The sequence below is a fragment of the Trachemys scripta genome, chromosome 2, assembly GCF_013100865.1.
Source record: "Trachemys scripta elegans isolate TJP31775 chromosome 2, CAS_Tse_1.0, whole genome shotgun sequence".
Classification (NCBI taxonomy): Eukaryota; Metazoa; Chordata; order Testudines; family Emydidae; genus Trachemys; species Trachemys scripta.
In genome coordinates, this window is record NC_048299.1 from 225,880,186 (window position 1) to 225,903,230 (window position 23,045).

General features: G+C 37.7%; 1 protein-coding gene across 5 annotated transcripts in view; it reads right to left on the minus strand.

Annotated features, from left to right (window-relative positions):
• NCOA2 (nuclear receptor coactivator 2) overlaps nt 1–23,045 on the minus strand; it is a 279,877-nt gene that overhangs the window by 236,840 nt on the left and 19,992 nt on the right. The gene's annotated exons all lie outside the window — the stretch shown is intronic.

Genomic DNA, 23,045 nt, shown 5'->3' on the forward strand with positions numbered 1-23,045 from the left:
AGGAAGCATGTAGGTGGTGAGTAGAAAGCAGCCCAGGAAAAGAGCAGCAAAGTTGAGGACTGAACAGATCTTGGCTACATGTTGTAGGGTCCCTGGGCTAGAACCTGGAGTAGTGGGCTGGCCAAGTTCCCCTACCAGCCACTGATGCAGTGGCATTGCCTGGACAGCAGGACAAGTGAGATTCTATACTCCACAAGGGAAGAAAGCTGCAGCTCCTGGAATGAGAGAGGGGCTGCAGAGTGAGAAAGAGACCACTCAGGGAGGTCTTGGACCTCGGAGACAGCTAATCCCTAGAACATCCAGAAGGAGGCGCCACCTGCAGTGAGTGAGTACCCCATTAGGAGTACAAAATTTTCCACAATAAACCACAACCTCCTCTATTCTTAATTAGCTTTGGCAGCAGAAAGTAGTAATATTAAAGCATGAAACTGTGTTCTCTAGAAAGAAACTTCTTTTTACTCTAACTTGCTTCTATCACTTTACTAAGGAGTCATTTTTATAAGAGAATAAAAGGGTAATTTCATCTTAAAAGACTGTACAAATCAGCAAGCTAAAAACAAACAAGAGATTGAAGTCATGACAGACAAGTATTTCCATAATTTTTCATACTAAAAATGTATGTGATAAGATGCATTGGGAATGGGTCCTAAGTCTTTACTATCAGTAGTAGTCACCCCAATGTCAAGGACGATGTTGACAATCACAGTTTATAGGCATATTAAAATGATGAACTAACCATAACTTGGTTATGTATTACCTTCTCAAACCCACATTCTAAAACATGCATGAAGTCCTCCTTAGAGCTGACTTCATGAAACAAAATTTAAGGAGTTAAAGGACACTAGCAAGTTCTCTCTTTAGGCACTAACCTGAAATTCTTAACTAGGGTGCTTAATTTGAAATGGGTGTACACACAGTATTGGGAGGCAGGAGTTTAATATAAAGATCATAAAGCACACACTGATTCAGGACCCACAAATCTCAGATTATGCTACGGAAAACTATATTAAGAAATTGTTCTGAAATCTATATGAAGAAATCACCAAGCTGGCATTCAGAATTTCTCATTCTGTTACGAGAGACTTGATACATACAGCTCTGAATACAGCTCTCTTGATTGGTTGGCAAGAAGGTTCTTTTTTTTTTTTTTAAAGTAAGAAAAATATTTTGTTACACTAATTTCATCTGTTCCATCAATTTTAAAAAGTACATACCTTGATACCAATTAAATTAGCTCAAAATATCATAGCTGGTATTTTGGGCGGTGGGGAGAAAACATATACCATCACATGCATAATTATAATTAAGAACACACATTCTGCCCATAGCCTTGGATTAGTCCCAAAATACAATGAAAAAAACAAACAAACCCACTGGATGGGTGAGGCGAGTTGCAGAGAGGCAATGCAGGAGGACTCTGCAACCCAGTGCGTAGAATTGCGCTTTATAAAGGTTCTCAGCATGGGAATACAGAAGAGTGAGTGGAGCAGGCCAGAAAAGTGGAACCGACTTGTACACTCCATCTACTCACAGAAGATTGACTAGTCCAACACCTGATGTGATGGGACTGCAAAGATACAGAGCCATAATTACAGCCCAATGTTACAGTAATAATCATTGTTTGACTGAGGGTGCACCTTTAATCCAACTCACAGGTTAAAGAGAAGATGCTCACCCAACCCCCATGTAGTTCTTTGGAGCACTGCCTACAGGAGACAGCAGCCTGCATCAATTTGCATATACATTAAGATTGGTTAATGTCATCCTAGAGCTCAGTATTTACCTCTGACCAATATTGATCAAACTTAATGATTCATCACATGGCTGTTTTCAATTGATCAAAAGCCAGGATTTCTCTTAAGTATATCATGAGAAAAAAAAAAAAAAAAAAAGTGCATGATAGAGAATTCACACGTTTGTATGGCCAGTATTCTCTGTAAGCCCTTACTGCTTTTAGTTTAATAACCTGATGCTTCTAGCCATTCAAATAATCAAAGAAAGCTAGACAAGTGTACTACCTCGTGTATGTATCAAAACAGAGCAAATGTGGGGGGGAGGGAGGGAGGAAGGTACTAAAACCTGTTCACCATACTGTATATACATATTTAGAATCTGACTTACAGTGCTAACTACTCTAACCACTGAAAAGCAGTTTATTAGTAAGTACTAGAATTTCCATACCATACACCAGAGTAGAAACTCTTTAAAATCCGTTTTTGCAACTTAAAAGGGACACCAGAGTGTTAAAGCCATGTTTTTCTTTTCTTTAGTAAAATCTAGTCCATAATAATAATAATAATAAATAATAAATAATAATAATAAAGAACTTGAGAATTTTCCTTGAATTCTAAACCAAGAGTATCAGACATACAGAAAATACTAAATTGGAAGTATCAAACAAAATGTTTTGTTAAGAAAGCTGACATATCCTAGATTTCAATATTTCGGTATACAAATTTAATATTTTGTCAAAATAATTGACTTTGAGTAAATGATTTTGTGGGAAAATTTAATCACTTGCATGGAGTCTTTTTTAGCATTTGCAGAGCTGTAGAATGATGCCACACTGAAAAGAAATTCCAATTAAAACAATTTTAGATGAAAATAAGCAATCTATTTGTACAGTTTCAATTCAAAATCTGCTCCTCAGAATCCATAAACACAAGAAAAGTGAAAGAACCAACGAAATTTACAACCAAAATTAAAACTGAGAAAATTTGTAACCAGAATTTTGTTGCAAGTATTTGCAAGCTTTAATATTTTCATTGATTCTTTAGATGAACCTTACAGGAGGTAAATCTTAACAGACTATGCTGCTTAGGGAGGCAAAATAATTAAAGTCTGCATGGATATTCACCAAAGCATATGAGGACATAGTAAATTTATTTCTATAAAAATGAATTCAGAGCAGGAGAAGTATCATCACTAGACAGGGAGTTTGGTTACCCGAGATTTTATTCTGCTTTTGATTACACTATATGACCACTAAATGGAGTTACTGATATCAGTGCTGAGTATTAAGGCCATGTCTATGTTACGGGGAATATAGCAGCATAACTACAGCGCCATAGTTATGGCAGCATAACCCCATCGGTCAACCTACCTGTGTCTACAGTGGAGGTTAGGTCAACATAATTATGGTGCTCTGAGGGGTGGTTTTTTTCACACCCCTGAGCGCCATCGCTATGTCAACCTACATTTTAAATGTAGATTAGGCCCTAAAACTGACACTAGAATAAAAACCATGTCCCATGCCATATTTCCAAAATTCTCTTGTTACTTGCATTAGTCTCAGAACTCTGATAAAATCCTAACTGATCATTACATCATTCCAATGCTGCTTTTAGTTGGTTTAAAAATGAAAGTACAATACATATTTGATACAACATGAATGCAGAAAAAAAGTACTTACTCCATGGCCTGTAAAAATTTGTAATTTTACTTGCTTTTGAAAGGAGAAAAAACTAGTTTAGGCCATTTTGATTAGTCTCCTATGGCTTCTGAAAGCAGTTCCTCTTCCTGTCCAGACACAAATGTATTTTGTACCAGCTGTTTTAGAGGCAAATTTCTCATATCTAATATTATATTTAATAGGACAAGCTAACATATATGGCCAACAGCTATATAAAAGGATAAGATTAGTATTTGAAAGCCATCAAATCCTCCATCGCCATCTCATGTAGTAATTAAATATTTGTACCATCATTCATTGATAGGCTTACAATCAACTCCTGACATCACTAATATAGTGTATGAGAACGAGCATTGAGCTTTAAAAATCAGTTGTTCTGCTAATGGGGCTGTGACTGTTGTGAGATGTGACCAGGAGAGCTGCTGAGGTGCAACTTAGTACTTATTGAATTGAAAGTAATAGAGCAATACCTCCAAAAGAGTATTTAAAATCAAGTGTGCAAATGACATAACATAGGTAGACAGAAAATGGACATGGTAACAAAATATACTGGTAGATGGAAAATGAATTTATGTTGAATAGGAAAGCAGTTATGTTAGTAAATGATTCCTTTTTTCTACTCTTAACCTTTTCCCCAGCCAGAACAGTGCCTATTTTAGTAGCATTCGCTATTGTGTTTTGAGAGATAGCTAAACATTTGTGTAATGGTGGAACTCTGTTGAATATAAAGTACAGCATTAAAGTCTACTGTTCTTGATCCCACTGAAGCCTATAGCAAAATTTTCATTTACTTAAATAGGGACAGAATCAGCCCTTTAGGTTGTTTTTATCCTGACCTCCTACTACTATCAAATGCAGAAAATTTCCAAGTATTGTATAAACACTTACCTTAGGCTCACTTATGTTGAAATAATGTTCAGCATTTGGTCTAAAATAAAATAAAACTAGGAAATTCAGGGCTAAATCCAGATCCCATTGAAGTCAATGGGAGCTTACCTGTGATTTCCATGGGTTCAGGATTTGATCCTCAACCCTTAAAACACACGTGTGCAGGAAAAATAAGAGTAATATCTTAATTTTGAATTTCCTAGCTCTTATTGATTTAAACCAAATCATGAAAACTTTGTTGTATTTTAATACTTTAAAAGAAAAATCTTAGAGGAAGGTTACAAAATATGCTGCATTATTTAGTCAGTCAAATACATGAGTTAGGTATGTGTACAATTTAATTAATAAGTTATAACAACTCCTTTGTCAAACTCAGTTGTCATTTGAGTAGAACAAACATGCATCTTAAGCAATAAGCTTTTATAGATTTTCTCAGTTCAAGTTTCTTTTTAATTTGCTTTTTCATATCAATAAATTTTCTTAAATTTATCTACATGACTATGTTAGGCTAAAATTAACCCAGAACTTTGTACTTGGTAGATAAGGGGTTGGGAAGGTTTTCCATGCATTATGTGCTAAAGTGTATTTGGTCTTTTTAAAATTTACAAATACATTGTTACCAATTCTGGAAAGTTTACAGAAACAAGACCCTACAGAATGTTTATAAAATTGCCTGAGGGAGAGCAAGGGGGAGCTGGAAAATAACAGCATTGTATTTGGCACTTTAAACATTAAATAGAGTAAGCTTCAAAGTTCATTACAAACTAGTATGTACAGATGAGAAGAGGAAAAAGTATTTCTGAAAAAATTAACTTTTCAAAGAGTGATTTAAGGTCTTTAAAAGAGAACTCTGAAGGGAGAGGTCGGGGGGAAGGAAGGACGGGGTTACAGCAATAAGATAGGGTTACCATATCTCATAAATAAAAAAAGAGGACCCTCCACGGGCCCTGGCCCCGCCCATTTCCCCACCCCTAGCCCTGCTCCAACTCCGCCCCTTCCCCACCCTAACTCTGCTCCCTCCCACTCCCAGCCAGGGGGAAAGGGCTGCCCCAGTGCTACCAGCTTCACGGTTTCCCGGGCAGCCCCCAGACCCTGCGCCCCCAGCCGGCGCTTCCCCAGCGCAGCTGGAGCCCGGGAGGGGAAGCGCCCAGCCGGGAGGGGAAGCGCCCAGCCGGGGGCGCAGGGTCTGGAGGCTGCCCAGCAAACCGTGAAGCCGGTAGCGCTCGGGCTTTGGGCAGCCCCTATGCCTCCGGACCCTGCGCCCCCAGCAGGGCACATCCCCTCCGGGGCTCCGGCGGCTCTGCGTAACTTACACTGTATAAGTTACACAGAGCCGAAGAGGAGCAGAGCCCCCGCAGCTGGAGGCTCTGCTCCTCTTAGGCTCTGTTTAAGAGCCAGGCTGCCCCAGCGCTACCAGCTTCAGGCAGCCCCCTGCGCCGCCGGAGCCCGGGAGGGGAAGTGCCCGGCTGGGGGCGCAGGGTCTGGAGGCATGGGGGCTGCCCGAAGCCGGTAGCGCTCGGGCAGCCCGGCTCTTAAACAGAGCCAAAGAGTCGGGGAGGAGCAGAGCCGCCATTTTCCCGGACATGTTCGGCTTTTTGGCAGTTCCCCCCGGACGGGGGTTTGACTGCCGAAAAGCCGGACATGTCCAGGAAAAAGAGGACGTATGGTAACCCTAAATAAGACTACATGGATATGCAGCACAGTCTTGTACACAGCATGCTGGAGCAAAAATGCATGTGTGTGGGGGTGGGGAGAGGGAGGGTATTAAGTAAAAGGAAATACATAAATGAGCCAACAATGATATTTATTACTTAAAAAAATACCCACAAATTTTTGCTCCATCAAGTTGTGCACAAGCCTTTGCTGAATATCCACATAATCTTACTACTTCATCTCCCGGTTTTCCTGCCAACCATTTTGTTACACATACAAACATACCCTTGCCTCCATCACTGAGTCGCAACTATAATGAGATGGTAAACTTGTCAGGGCAAAGTTCATGGCTCCCAGTTCCACTGTCCCTGTTTAGGCACTGCAATGGAGTGGGGGAAAGGGGGAGGCAAAGCTGATTTAAGGCACCTTTGCCGCTCCTGATATGCCCATTACAGCAAAGGCTGGAGGTGACTGGCATAGAACCATTTCAGCAGCACTATGATAGCTGAAGAGAACCCCATTCTGCTTGGGTATTCCCAGGGGGCTGGTTCCACATGCTTTAGGCCACCAGAACGACACAAGGGCTGAGGCAGAAGAGTGAACCAGGGCTCATATTTTTTGTTTGCACTGTCAGACATAGCATATTTCTTCCACTACCTAACTACAAAATAAAATAAAAAAAAAACAACTCCAGAATCACTAAAAGACTCTGTGCAAAGTTTAAAATGACAAATGCATTTTAACAGAAAATGCAATTTTTCCTTATCTGCAAAGTACAGAGTTCACGATTCTATTTGCTCCTTAGTGAGGCATTATATGGAGAAGCAGCTGAGGACCCATAACAGGGCTAAATGACAGCCTTGCCCTTCTGCATGAAGGAAAATAAGCTGTTTGTGTGCTCAGAATGCCCCTTATCCTCACTACTGGGCACATTCAACACCTCTCAAGTGCATGGGATTTTACTGAACTCCCTTGCAGTCACCTTTTAGGCAAGATTTTAGTTTCTGCCTAGCAATTTAAATTCCAAGTAAATTTTGTGGGTTAGCTTTTATCTACTAAATATAGGAGGGTATAAAGAAAAGTGGACAGGCCTTTATTTCCAGCAACATGAAAGGTGTCAATATAATGCACATGTTTATGGAAAAAAGTTAAGTTATCAAAACATATAATAATTAAAGGTGTCTGGCCCAGATGTCAGTCTTTGCATGTTTGCTTTGTCAGCTGTCAAACTATGTTAGTATGTGATGGTAATGGGCATGCTGACAGCAACAGCGCTAGCATTTTAAAATAAATCATAAACTGCATCCAGTAATCAGGAAAAAAAAAAAAAAAAAAAAGGGCATGGTTACTAAACTAAAGTTGGTGATTTGTGTAAAAAATAATGCCCAACACCAAGAGCCGCGGTGGGACTTCTGCACCCAATTGTAGAGCTCTTTGCAGAATCAAGTACCACGTTATTACTTCTCTGCATAAACCTTTCAAAACAAGTTACATGGAGTTCTAAACAACTGTAATATGATAGGTCTTCATATATTTTTCTTTATATGTAGAAGTTCATCTGCCTAGTAAACAATACAGTTAAGGTTAAAAAGTGCCTTCCATTCTATTCCTGTCTTTAGGAGGAATTTTCTAGTGGGGGAAAAAAAAATCCTCCTAAAAAATTCCATGCTTGGTCTTAGCCCAAAGATGAATTATTTTGAAACATTTGACTGAAATCAATTAAGACAATTTTAAGTTATGAAAATGTAAAACAATTATTTTCCTACTGTAAAACACATATCCCAACCTGAGTTTGTACTCGTGTATCGTGTGGCAAAAGCGAGAAAATTTAGAAACCTCAGATTTGGCATTCTCGCCCTCACAAAGAACCAGGGAAGTTTGAAGAAAAAAAATGCAAGTTCTAACATTACATTAATGTAAGCTTTTGCGTTTAATAAGTTTCAACTCAATAACTCAGAGTCAGATCATGCTACATACGCCAAGATTCTACACAGCATTATAGTAATGAACTCCTGGAAACCAAAGGAGCAGTAGTAATAAGAGTTAGTCATAAAGACTGCAACCTGGTTTCCTGTTAAATATATAATCATACTGCAACGAAAACTCATTACTTTAAAATGTGTTCCTTAAAAAGTACAACTATATTTTCCTTTGCTGTAGTCAGGAAGCTAATTTGTGCTTAGGTTTATTCATGTAGCAGGAACACTGTACTGTTTTATTTTTAATGTTGAAGAGAGTGAAAGAAGAGTTTTTGGTACAGGATAAGTTGTTTTCTGTCCGTTTTTGTTTCTTTACAAAAGAACCCTCTGATCTCAGCTCTGGGTAGTCAAAACAGCTAAATTATTGTGATTCTGGGCCTAATTCATGCTGATTATGTGGTAGTGGAGGGAGCAGAAGAAGGAGAGAGAGGAGAGCCAAGGAAAGAATGGTGGCTAGCAGAGATCTGAGGGATATGGAGGACTTTTGATGATTCCATGCCAGTTTTGATAACTTTATTGTGAGTTCCCTCAGGAAGTCTTATAAAAAAGTTTTGCACCAGCACAGTGGGATTATTATAAGAACTAGTTATTAAAAAAATAATAATAAAAAATAAGCTGTAAGTTTCATTTTTCAAAATACATTGAATAGCCTTCAACCATCTGAATCCTGGATTTTTTAGGAATTAAAAAACAAAACTAGGTTAAATTGGACTTCTAAATATGATGGATAGTCCCAGGCTAAGAGGGCATTGAGCACTGAAAACAATGAAGCATTTCATTTTTAAGTTTTCCTGAAGGCCAGCCCCTCTTTGCACTGCCGTGAAGTCCATCAGTCTGCAGTATCACAGCTACCAAAAAATCCCTTTTGGAGTATAAAACTGGCCAATAAAGGCTCAAGTAAATGGTACTTGTCTATCATACCATATTTAGTGTTCACAGGGCTTTTTTATTTGGTATCATGTAAGTATAAAGTAACTTTTTAAAAAGAGAGGCTTGATACACCTCTGTTTTCACTCATCTGAATTGAAGTTAAACTATTATCTGATCTTTTTCTGATGGTCTTATGTCTACACTCACTCCAACTGAAGGGTATACATCTCCATCCCATTCCTTTAAGTGAGCTTTTTTTAAAAATCAGAAAAATTATAAGAATGAAGCTTCCCACATGTCCAGTAGTTCAGTGAAATATCTCCCCCATTTCAAATGTTTTCTCCATAATACCAAACACTGACAAGTGGTTTGGTCATATCCATTATTTGAGGCTGAAACAGATCAAACACAGCATCGCATAACCTTTGTGATAAAAATGGGGGGTGAGGCATAGGCCTCAGACTGGAACCTTTGATGTACCCACGCATTTATTTTCCTACTGCCTTAGTCTTGGAAGTCAAAGAGCATTGCCAAGAAATAATGAATATGTCATATACTAACAAAAATACAACCTGACTAAGTGACTACTTCGCTTAAGTACACAAAAACAACAAGGATTCCAGTGGCACCTTAAAGACTAACAGATTTATTTGGGCATAAGCTTTCGTGGGTAAAAAACTGTGTCATTATATAATGCCTGCATCTATAACTTTCACACCAATTTTGGATCCCAACCCACGGGTTGAGAAACCCTGCATTAGACAATGCTTGTACTGTGACTGGGGCTAATTTGGTATGACCTTTGTCTCTAATTTTACCCCATTATACTTTACCAAGTTTCAGTCCCAGATATGTCTGAAAAAATACATCAGTGCTGGTACTTGGAAGAAAACAGCTGAAGTGGCAGAGATATTTCAGCAAGCTACCACTCATGCTGAAAGGCTACATTTTTATAATGGTTCTGTGATAAATGCCCATTAAAATTAATTAGACAGAATACAATACACGCCAGCATGAGTTATTGTCCACAGGTTGGCTAGTCTTTTTACATCAAGGTAGAGAACTGCATGTTGGGTACAGAAGTCTTTGTCTGATGAAAGTCACATTAAAGATGAGGGTGGTTGCATGTGAGGCTTAGTCCTCCATCTCCTGGCAGGTTGGCAATGCTGACCCCCAGCCCCACGCTGTAGCTTGACAGGCATTAGCTAGATACACATGTCGTTGTTAGAAAAAAAAATTACTTAATGGATTTCCAAGATTTCTATAGAGCCGAAAAGAGCAGAAAGATTAGATCAGAAACTGAATACTGCTTTGAAAAAATAAACAAACATAAAATGATGATTTTTGGAAAGTTCCAAATATTAATATAGGAAAATATTTCCAGTTTTGACAACCAATGTAGTCATGGAATAAAACACTTCCATCTTCAGTAGCTGCTAAAATAAGCACTCTTTTATGGGCTTTGACAGAGAACAGAATTCATTTCCCCTTTACAGCTGCACTGTTTCAAAGTCAGTTAAACATCAATGTGACAGCCTTACTTTCTAGAGCTTAGGCATTTACTAGATTATTTTAGTGGGACCTGACCAGAAAGCAAAGATCATGGAAGCAGGCTGGGCAGTGGAAGAAAATCCAGGTCTATTTTTCTTGAATACCTTATGAAGCGTTTATTTTAGCTGTTGCCACAGAGTAATCTGTCCTGTTCATTTGTAATGTTTCTAAATTCCTGCCTGGCACAAACACAACTGCACTGAAAGTAGTAAATTCAATGGATTTGAGACCACTTACAGAAGCAATTAATTGGCAACCAGATTCTACCCTTAAATTACAATATGTCTCTAGAAATGAAGCTCAACTGATTTAAATTAAATAAAATAATTTTTATACATGTATTATTATATTAGATGTTTATCTCTACTCCATTTGCCACTAGCCATCACCTTGTAGTTAAAGGACAGGTCTAGAAGTCAGACAATCTGGGTTCTGTTCCCATCTCTGCCACAGACTTTCCTGTGTAACCTTGAGCAAGTCATTTAAAAATCAAGGATATTTCCCTACCTCATAGGGTTGTAGTGAAGTTAATTAATATTTGTCAGACATTCATGTACTTCAGTGATAAGCACCACAAGAAATGCCAACACATAAAATTATATATATTTTGGAGGAATCATAGGCCAAATTAATGGGGACAGTTTCTACAGGCTACTAACAACTGTAAGATCCTGGAAAAAAAAGACATGAAAAATGACTATAACTAAGGGTTCCCAAACTGTGATCCATAGATCATCTGCTGGTGTTCTGGGGAAAGCTATTGGTCACATGATGCTGACTATCCTTATTTGCAAAAAGAAAATTAAAAATATATCAAACACTTTCCTATTACTATTTTCCCATGTAAGCAGTTGCTGTAGTTGTCACATGGACATTATGAGAGCATGAAGAGGAGGAGGCAGACCTATAAGACAACTTCTATTAAAACATGCCCACAATACTATCCGGTCAGTGTTAGACTGAGCCATTCCTCTCATTAGGTCTAACCACTGCCTATAAAAACCATACTGAACTGTATTGTAGAGCTTTCCATTTGTACTTAAGTATATTCCTTATTTTTCCTATGCACACTATATCAGAGCTTGAAATTGCTAAATTGTTTCTGAAGAGGAAACTTGATATTCTATAAGTTAGCTATTTGTCTACTCATTCATTTAAATGTGTCTGTATAAATACAGGTCAAGAAACTTTACCCAGAGTACTGACTATGTTACTAAACTACATCTACTGCTTTAGAAACAGCAGCTAGCAAAACCAACGTGTGTGTATGTGAACAGCCTGGGTAGATTAGAGTATTTAAGTGCTCATTTTTTCTGACTTGAAACCTCGCAGTGAGCCAAGACAAAGAAAGACTGGTGGTTTATAGTCACATAATTTGGCACAACTATCAAGTCTTTATTCAGAACAGCTCCAGGTCTTGGCCAACACTGAGAATGACCCACCTTTCAGGACAGATCAATTATCAAGACACAATTCATCTACCAATAATAATGAAATCATTCTTCTTCACACTCCTGGAGTAGCTTTGATCTGAGGATTTCCAAGGTACAACTGTAACGAAGTAAGCCTCATAACACCTAGGGTGACCAGACGTCCTGATAAAATCGGGACCGTCCCGATATTTCAGTGTCTGTAAGCCGGCAGGACTTGGCTTCTTTTTTTTTCCTTTCTCTCAGCCGGGGCAGGACTCTGCTTTTTCCTTTTTTTTTGCACACCCCATGTGTCCCGATATTTTCTTCCCCTCATCTGGTCACCCTAATAACACCCCTGTGTAGCAGGTACTTATAGAGAGACCCTACCAAATTCATGGCTGGGGGGGCGGGGGGTGGAAACGTAACAGATGGTAAAATCTGGTCCCCTTGTGAAATCTGGCTATTGTAGACAGGGGGAGGAGGTCATAGGATTTCTACACTTACTTCTGTGCTGCTTCTGGCGGCAGCGCTGCCTTCAGAGCAGCGTGGTGGCTGCTGGCCAGGAGCTCAGCCCTGAAGGTACTGCCATTGCCAGCAGCAGCGCAGAAGTGAGGGTGGCATGATATAGCATTGCCTTACTTCTGCGCCATCACCAGCTTGCTGCATCCAGGGGAGGTTCCCGGAGGTGGGAGCATGGTGCCCAGTGCATGGTAGGAGCCCTTTGCTGGTGTGCCCTCAGCCCTGCCCCTCCCTGGCTCAAGTCCCAGCACCCAGGGGTTAAAGGGCTGGCTGGGGGTGGGGGGGAGGGGAAGAGGCCACAGCGCCTCCTGACCACAGCACCCTGCGTAGTCACCCACCCATAAGGCCAGCCCTCCCTCCCCCTAAAAGTGACAACCCTCCATACCATGCCACCCTTCACTTCTGTGCTGCTGGTAGTGGCAACACTGCCTTCAGAGCTGGGTTCCCAGCCAGCAGCCACTGCCCTCCCGCTACCCAGTTCTGAAGGCAGCACCACTGCCAGCAGCAACGCAGAAGTAAGGATGGCAGTACTGCAACCTCCGTACAATAGCCTTGTAACCCCCGACGATCCCCTTTAAGGTTAGTACTCCCACGGTTTCAACACCGTGAAATTTCAGATTTAAATATCTGAAACGGTGAACTTTACTGTTTTAAAAATCCTACGACCATGAAATTGACCAAAACAGACCGTGAATTTGGTAGGGCCCTACTTATATAGTTAGTGTATAAGTGGCATTCAGGGCTTTGGCTTGGATCCTAAAAAGCCTAGAACCTGACTACCTGAGAAATCACCTCTCTCCCCATGCCACGTTACCGGAGTTGAAGGCAGCACCTGAGCTTTAATTTCCCCTCTAAGAGAGAAGGTGGCATCAGGTTAGGCATTCTCCACAAAGGCCTCTCGTCTCTGGAACTCGTTTCTACTCTTGATCCAAAATATCCCTAATCTCTTCACTTTCAGGGCATATATTTGGCAAGGCTTCTGCAGAGAGGTGAAGGCATGTAGAGTGGGATGGGGTATACACTGCTGTGGTATTTACTGGCCAGAATGTTAATTTTTATTTAAATGCTGCTCCACTATTTCTACTCTGGCACCATTATTTTCAGTAAATAATGAATTGTAGACCCAGCAATAGCAAGATATCTAGTTTGAAGTTAAAAGCAGCCCAATTCTTCAGCCCCGGAAATACTTCAAATACAAGCTCATGAGCCTGCTTACTTCTGCTACAACTAACTAATCTTACTTCAGTATTCACCTTTCCCCAGAGCAAACAGAGGGTTTCTTGTGAATGAATTGAAATAAATTTTAAAATTAGCATTTGATGAGAATATTGTAAAGAATGCTGTACATTTTGTTTAAAAAAAATCTTTGTTCAATAATGTTATTAAAATTATTTCCCCCTCTCTTAGAAAGCATGGAAAAGTAAAAGTAAGATTTTTTTAAACTCTCCAGGCAGCCGGTGATTGTACTCTATTTCACCTACTTTCACCTCACAAAAAACAAAAGAGAACAAAAAAAAAACTTTGAGGTCAGGCCTCTAACTTTCACAGCTGTCACCAGTTACAAAAAACAAACCAAGCCCAACCCATCAAATATACATTTAAATTAAAAAACTGAATTGTCTGGGCCTTATTTTTGTAAATTATTTTTGAAATGGCAGTAAGTTACAATAATTATATGGTGAATTAACAACATTAACCAAAGTTATTAAAAACTGAAATAAATGCATCTGATGTGTGATAAAATGATAATGGAACTACTGCACGATGGGCTATGCTCCTAGCAGTGCTGGAGCTCAGCCCACAACTCATTTCAAAACTTATGTTAAAAAAAGCTTATGATATTTCTTAATATCTGCAATGCACAGCACACAGCTTGTCTCCACTCAAGAATCCTAAAGAGACGCTAAGTGCAGTTTAAATGATTTATTCCACTAAGATTTTCATTGTATTAATTTATACTTTATGACATCAGAAACCATAGATGTTCAAAAATGCAATTTAATTTGTAACAAAGATATACGTAGCCTGCTAAAACATGGCTAAGTATGTTATGGATCTTTTAAATGTGATCTGCAACAGAACTGTCCCTCTCTTCCCACCCCTCCCCAAAAAACCTCACTGAGTATTATGCACTGAATGTCCAACATAAACAGAGTAAAAGGTAGAGTGAGTTCATTGGGGGGGAAAAGTTAAAAAGTTTAAAAAAGTTTAAAATTGCAAGCTCAAGATACTAATGGCTGAATGCTCCTCTTACTCTGTTCATGTGGGATACTTAATTTTTTACATTTTCAGATTAACTTTAAAATGTTTATACAGGTTAAGCACGATGTATATAAATATGCAGAATGCTTGGTTTCCTTCTTTACGTTGTCAAAATGCAGAATTTATGTGTGTTCATAATCTTAATATCATACAATAATTTATGAGTTTAAGGTATACCATTAACTTGAAATCTATTTTTCTAAAAAATGAAGTAAAATTAGTTGCAAGTATAAGAACACCTGTCTGAGTCCTCCAGTCAATTTATGTGGTTTAATAATCATTTTCTTTTAAACAAAAAAGTTTCCTTTGTTGAAGCCTGAAGGATACACACAAACAAGAGTAAACTAGCTTACTATACATATACAAAGGAAGTAGTGAAATTGACCATACACAAAGTGAAAGCTAATACACAAAGTAAACAAAAAACACAACAAAATCAGTAGAATTAAAAATTAAGGTGTTACTTGTAACAAATAGTAAATTAAAAATAAAAACCCTCGGTGTGTTTTTTTAAGCTGAAAGTGTCTCTTAAAAAAAACAAGCCCCGTTTATGAAAATACTTGCTCACTAATCAAGTAACAATCTCATTTGAAAATAACATTCCCTACATGGGATTTTATTAAGAGATTATATATGTAGGCTCGGAAGAATTAGATTTTTGTTGGTAAATATCAGAATACATACACCAACAAATGAAAAAATATTTCCATTGATGATAACTGAAATTTACATATAGCAAATGCTACTTGAGTAAAATGTGACTTGAGAAGTGTTTAGAGTTTGATTTAAAGATATTTACTTGGTATATTTTGACATTGACAGCTATAAAGGGTTAACTTTTTGAATTTCAATGTCTACTGTCATTAAATAATTGTCTGCCCCCCCCCCCCCCCCGCAACACACGCACAAGTTCCCACAGTTGTGGGAATTTAAGTCAACAAAAAGTGAAAAACAATTAACCCATAATTTTGCATAACTGAAAATTTAAATTGATAAATATTGAAAAAAAGTTTAACATTATACATCCTTTAGTTAAAAAAAATAATCAAATTCTGCCACACCTATACATATACAGTACCTATAGTAATTTACAGATATCCCATTTTCCTTGAGCTGAGCAAGACCGCATTGTATATTTCCCCCCACTCCAGAACTTCCAAGTGCATTTTGTCAAATATAGTAAAACTCTTTGACTAATCAAACTGCCACTGATATGGATACAAATTCCATGCTTGAACAGTTAGAGTATAGCTGCAGGAATATACTACTGAGCACCTGACCAGGATGGTGACAGAGACTGTGAAATGCTCAGATAGATTAGAAAGGCTACAAAAATAAAAATCCCCCATTATTATTGGGTTTTCAATCTCCATATTGACTGGGTACATGTCAGGATGGGATGCAGAGATAAAATTTCTAGATACCATTAATGACTACTTCTTGGAGCAGCTCCTGGAACCTATAAGGGGAGAGGAAATTCTTGCTTTAGTCATAAGTAGTGCACAGGATCTGGTCCAAGGTGAATATAGCTGAACCGCTCAGTAATACCAATCATAATGTAATTAAATGTACCATCACTGTAGGAGGGGAAATACCAAAGAAACGAACTACAGTAATATTTAACTAAAAAAAAGGGAACTACACAAAAATGAGGAAGCTAGTTAAACAGAAACTAAAAGGAATAGTCACAAGAGTGAAATGCCTGCATCCTGCATGGAAACTATTTAAAAACACTATAATATATGCTTAAACTAAATGTATACTTCAAATAAAAAACAAAAACAAAACAGTAAGAGGACCAAAAAATGCCACCATAGCTAAACTACAAGAGTAAAAGAGGCTGTTAGAGGAAAAAAGGTATCATTTAAAAACTGGAAGTCAAATCCTACTGAGGAAAATAGAAAGTATAAATTCTGGCAAGCAGAGTGTAAAAGTGTAATTAGGCAGGCCAAAAGAGAATTTGAAAAACAACTAGCAAAAGACACAAAAACCAAACAGCAAAATTTGTTTTTAGTATCTCAAAAGCAAGAAGCCTGCCAAACAATCAGACTGGTCAAGATGCTAAAGGAGCACTTAAGGAAGACAAGGCCGCTGTGGAGAAGCTAAATGAATTCTCTGCATCAATCTTCACTGCAGAGGATGTGAGGGAGATTCCTAAACCTAAAGCATTCTTTTAAGGTGACAAATCTGACGAACTGTCCTGATGGAAATGTCAGAGGTGGTTTTGGAACACATTGATGAATCAGAGTAATAAAATCACCAGGACCAGATTGTATTCATCCAAGAATTCTGAAAGAACTCAAATATGAAATTGCAGAACTATTAATTGTGGTACGTGACCTGTTGCTTAAATCAACCTCTGTACCAGATGACTGGAGACTAGGTAATGTAATACCAATTTTTTAAAACGGGCTCCAGAGGCAATCTTGGGAATTACAGACCTGTAAACCGAATTTCAGTATCAGGCAAATTGGTTGAAACAATAGTAAAGCACAAAATTATCAGACACGTAGATGAGCCCAATTTTCTGGGAAGAGGTAACACTGCTTTTGTGTAAAGGGAAATCATGTTTCACCAATCTATTAGAATTCTTTGAAGGGGTCAATAAACATGTGGATAAGGGTTATCCAGTGTGAAGGTCCCTCAATAAAGGCTCTTAAGCAAAGTAAGCAGACATGGGATAAGAGGGAAGGTCCCCTCATAGATCACTGACTGGTTAAAAAGACAGGAAACAAAGGGTAGGAATAAATGATCAATTTTCACAATGGAGAGAGGTAAATAGAATCTAGGATCTGTACTGAGACTGTTCAACATATTCATAAAATGATATGTGTAGAGGTATAAACAGTGAGGTAGCAAAGTTTGCAGATGATACTAAATTACTCAAGATCATTAAGTCCAAAGTTGACTGCAAAGAGTTGCACAGGGATTTCATAAAACTGGGTGATGGGGCAACAAAATTGCAGATGAAAACTGGATGTTGATAAATGCAAAATAATGCACACTGGAAAACAGTCTCAAAACAAAATGATAAGGGTCTAAATTAGCTGTTACCACTCAAAAAAGATCTTGTAGTCATTGTGGCTAGTACTCTGAAAACATCTGCTCAATGTGCAGCAGCAGTCAGAAAAGCTAACAGAATGACAGAACGTTAGAATCAGTAGGAAGAAGATAGATAAGAAAGTAAATGTCATAATGCCACTATAAATCCATAGTACACCCATATCATGAATACCGAAGGCAGTTCTGATTGCCCCCATCTCAGAAAAGATAAGTTAGAATTGGGAAAAGTACAGAGAAGGGCAACAAACATTATTGGGGGGTATGGAACAACTTCCATATGAGGAGAAATTAAAAAAAGACTTGGTCTGTTTATCCTAGAAAATAGACAACCGGGGGGTAGGGGGGAAGGAGAGAATATGATGGAGGTCAATAAAATCATGAATGGTTTGAAGAAAGTGAATTGGGAATTGTTACTTACTTCTTCACATAACACAAGAACCAGGGTCCCTCCAATGAAATTAACACACAAAAGAGGTTTAAAACAAAACATAAGGAAATATTTCTTCACATAACGCACAGTTAACTTGTGGAACTCGTTTTTAGGGGTTGCTGTGAAGGCCAAAAGTGTAACTGGGTTCAAAAAAGAATTAGATAAGTTCATGGAGGATAAGTCCATCAATGGCCATTAACCAAGATAGTCAAGGGCACAACCCCATGCTCTGGGTATCCCTAAATCTCTGACTGCCATATGCTGGGATTAAACAAGGGATGGATCACTCAGTAATTGCCCTATTCTGTTGATTCCCTTTGAAACATGTTACCAACCACTGTCAGACACAGGATACTGGGCTAGATGGACCACTGGTCTGATGGACTATTGGCTAGTCTTATGTTTTAAGTGATACTAATCAACAATGAAAAATAAGACTGAAAAAATTCAGCTAGACCCTAAATTCAAAGACTTCCCATTAAAAATCTTTATGAAGAGGAACCAAACAAAAATATAAATAAATAGAAAATTAATTAACCCTGTGTGAAATTTCACACCCATTGGCCACTTTCTTCTAGAGAAAAACAGGTATTTATGCATTTCAAGCCCATTTCGAATGCAACCTAACTACAGAGTTTTTACCAGGCACTTCCCTAATACGGTCCCTGCCCCACAGCACTTACCATTTCAACAGATAAAGAAAGATGTGAGAAAGGGAGTCATCCCCCTTTTAAGGGTGAGAGATTTGCCCAGGTCACACAGAAAACCTGTGGCAGATCAAGGAACTGAACCCAGATCTCCTAAATCCAAGCCCAATGCTTTAGCCATTGGATCATCACTCCTTCTCCAGGTTTAAAATTAAGGTGCGTCTACTGGAGCACCAAAATACCATTAGGAAGAGAACCACATTTTAGCCTGTTCTTGTTGGCAAGGTGCTAGAATAGTTATCCTCACTATTGGCGGTCAAGAATGAACTGATTTGCTGGCTAATGACCCTCTTAAACTATTTTACATACTCCTAGACTGGTCATCACTGTAGCTTCTAAACAACATAAAAGGCTAGATGTAGTACCTTACTGCAGTAAAAGTACCAAACAATGTAAGAGGGGCAGAATATGGCCCACAGTAATAAAACTAGTATAGTGCTGTCCAAAAAGTGACTTCAGGGTGAATTCTTCTCCCCCCACCCCAACCCCGCCCACGATATTGCAGGCTTTTTAATGCAGATTTATAATATACATGTAATAGCTATACTTTGTGTGTATGAATATTAGTATGTCTCACCTTTGTTTATGGTGGGACGGCTACAGCATGATTTTGTAAAATGGTTTTAACACAGTTTGTCCAGTCCACAACAGCAGAGAAAGTTACTTCATATTATCTACTAGCCAGAACCATATTTGAAACAAATTTCAACATATCTGTAGACAGAAATGGAAGCTACAACTCAATCACCTTTTATACTATTGTACAATACTGCTGTAGCCAAACATTTAAATTATTTGAAAGGAGAGAAATAACTTCACAAAAAAGTCAGAGTCAATTTGCAGGTTTCCAATGGAACCATTATATTTTTAAGAGCTAAGTATCTATTTTTTTTTATGAAAGATTAAAAACGAATTTAATTTACATAATAGAAGTGTTTCCCTCCCTTCCTGCAGATATGATTCATGGAACTCCATGCTATTTTGATAAAGCATTTCAGGGGAGAGGAAGGATGGGAAGAGGATGAGCTAAAAAATGTGTAAAGGGGAACTTCTAAATGTGCACACTAAAATCTGGTATTTGAGCAACATGCCAGCCACAGATGGCTATAGACACACTACTCAAACTTTGGAAAATACACTCGCGCGTATGATCAGCTTCCTTAAAATCCCCAAGAGAAATTATTTTGGTCAAGTACATGGGATCCTAGAAAAATGTTTAAATGATTAAGGAAAAATTAACTTCTTTTTAAAGCCCTGGTCTACACTACAAATTTATATTAGTCTAACTACATCACTTAGGGATATGGAAAATCCACCGCCCTGAGTGATGCAGTTATACCAACTGAATTCCTGGTGTAGACAGTGCTATGTTGACACAAGGAGCTTCTCCCGTCAATGTAGCTACTGCCTCTCAGGGAGGTAGAGTACCTACAATGATGGGAGAAACTCTACCGTCAGCATAGGTAGCATATTCACCAACCACTGCAGCTCTGCAAGTGTGGGTAAGCCCAAAGCCGATAAGACTTTAGTGATGATAGTTCATTTTGAAACTGGATACAGAATAAAGCCAAACTTTATTTAAAAATAAGTTGTATAACTTTTCACAATAAATCTTTTCATATAAAAATGAGGTTGCAATGGCACTTTGCCAGACATTAGCTTAATAAACTTGACCTTCACTTCGTACTTTAGCCAGTAAAGTTAGTTTTCTGTTTGAGTATCTGCTACTTTAATGCCCGGGCATTGTGGCATCATTATAAAAATAGAAATTCAACCACATTAACAAACAGACATGTGTCTGTGGATCTTTAATTTACTGTACTGTAAAGCTGCCAGATAAACAGATCAGTGCAATTCAATTTTCAGAAAACCAAGGCAAAATCTACTGGCCTTGATCCAAGTTATCAGTGTCATTGTCAAGCCCTATATTTAATTAATACTATTTACTGTCAAGATCTGAGTTGGGCAGATCTTTCACCAGCCTCAATTTGGAGGCCAAGGGCAGGCACTGAGGAATATTTGCCTGAGTAAATGTATGTCATCTTCCTTGATGATACAAGTGCTCAGTTGTCCTGTTCTTGACCCCGTAGCATTCCCAGGCTCTAACACTGATGACACAGTGCAATCAATCTATGTGTGTATCTATATCTGTGTGTGTGTGTGTGTGTGTATCTATATCTGTGTGTGTGTGTGTATATATGTGTGTGCACGCACACACACACACACACACACACACACACACACACACACACACACAGATTTTCCTCTGAGGATGGCTCTTTCTTCTGCAAATGTGTATATACTGTGCCTTTGTTAATATAAAAAGGTTGTGACCAAAATAAGGAATAAAATTAAAAAAAAAAAAACTTATTCAAGGCCCATTATTCAGCTATAATTTAATTCACTTGTTAAATACTGGTTAAGTTAGTTTCCAGTTATCCTCTTATTTCCAAAATACTTTTCATTTAATTCATTTTAAACTAAAAAATTAAAAGTAACTATCTTAATGTAGCTACTTAAGGAAAGAGGATCTCAAACATAGGTGTTTATCTTTTAGAACAGTCCTATTCACATATAATATTTCATATCCACATTTCTACCACACAATAAGCAGCTCAGTTGCACAGCACCTGCTCCCATGCAACAAATCCATTGAATTTAATGTGAGTTTTACATGTGTGGAGACTGTATGCTCAGAACCGGAGACAGACTTGTATATTATTTAAAACTATAATTTATTTTTTAAACAATCTGCTTCCCATTAACTTAATTTATATTTTTGCTATTCACAGGGTTTTTTTTAAAACAATAAGTTTAACACTTCAATAACTGATCTTCTTTGATTTTACAGGGACGTCAAAGTGTTAAATTTATGATATCACAATCATTTGCACATCACAAAAAAAACAAAAAGGTCAATGCCCACTACCAATGGCTGGAAATTGATCAATGGGATGCACCCGTCTAATCTTAACAGAAGATCACTTCTCAGAGTTTCAAACAAAGGTGAAAGGCCCTGTGGTCACTGCCAATATGCCCTGCAGAAAATTTCTTTCCAGACCCCAGATTAGGCAATCATATTAACCCTGTTTGTGTGAAAATCACTATAGCTAACCATCTAATTCAACCTTGATATACCACTGGTGTACAAGTAATTGTTTATTTTTTCTTGAATATTAGTAAACTAGATTTTTCTACTACCAAGAACAGAGAATTCTGATCATATTTGGAGAAAAACAAAACTTCTCACTTATTTTTAATGTCAAAGAATGGTCATGTGTTCTTCTACTGCCTCGTTTGATTTTTTTTTTAACCTAAATCTCTATACATATATGCTGCAATAAGATCCTCATATACTCCTCTTCAAACTTCTAATTAAAACACAGCAAAGATTCTTTATACCTTTGATCAATTAGACTTTATTTTATTCCAATTTATTATACATCTTCTCCAGAATTTGTATATCCCCCTGGAAAGAAGGTGCTCATAAATGGTTGCAATACCAGGTATATAAATTATGCTACCATAAAGCTTTTTATGAACTGCAAAATACCACACATACTTTAAGATTTTCACTTACTAATTGTTTTGATTTTTGAAATGAGGGAAAGCACTACTCAAAATGTTTAGGAAAATAGATGTATTACAGAATTTTCCTGTCTACAGAGAGACTGTGACCTGCATATTACAATTATGCACATCAAATTAATAATGAGCTTCCTAGAAACACACAGTTTACGTTCTGCAATTTGTGGTACAATAGTTTAAATGAAGAAAGACAGGTTAATATATGTTTATACGATTTAATTGAATATCAGATTATAAACTTTGAATGAGTCTGAATTAAGAATTATTCTGATAAAAGACTAAATAAATAGTTAAGAAAAGCAAAAAAGAGGTAGCATACAATCCATTTAGTCTTTCTATATTTTAATCTTTGTGGTATTTTCATTTACTGACGATAAAGAACAAAAAAATATCCACTTTATTTATTTTAAGGAAAATTCTTTTTGCTCTCCAAAATTTGCATAATATAACTGTAAAAGAAGAAAAAAAGATACCCGACACAGATATACATATTTTAGCCCATAATTTTTCAATGTTTTTCAAACTGCTAAACACATTAAGAACCCTGTTACTTAGCGTAACTACCTACCTGCATACTTAAATATGTGCAAGTCTCAAAAATGCGCATTTATAATTAGTCTTCAGTAAGTCATTCTACAATGCATTAAAGGGAATATATTTTCATGGGAATCCTGAAAGGGATCTCACACAAAAAGAAAAAAGAAAAAAGAA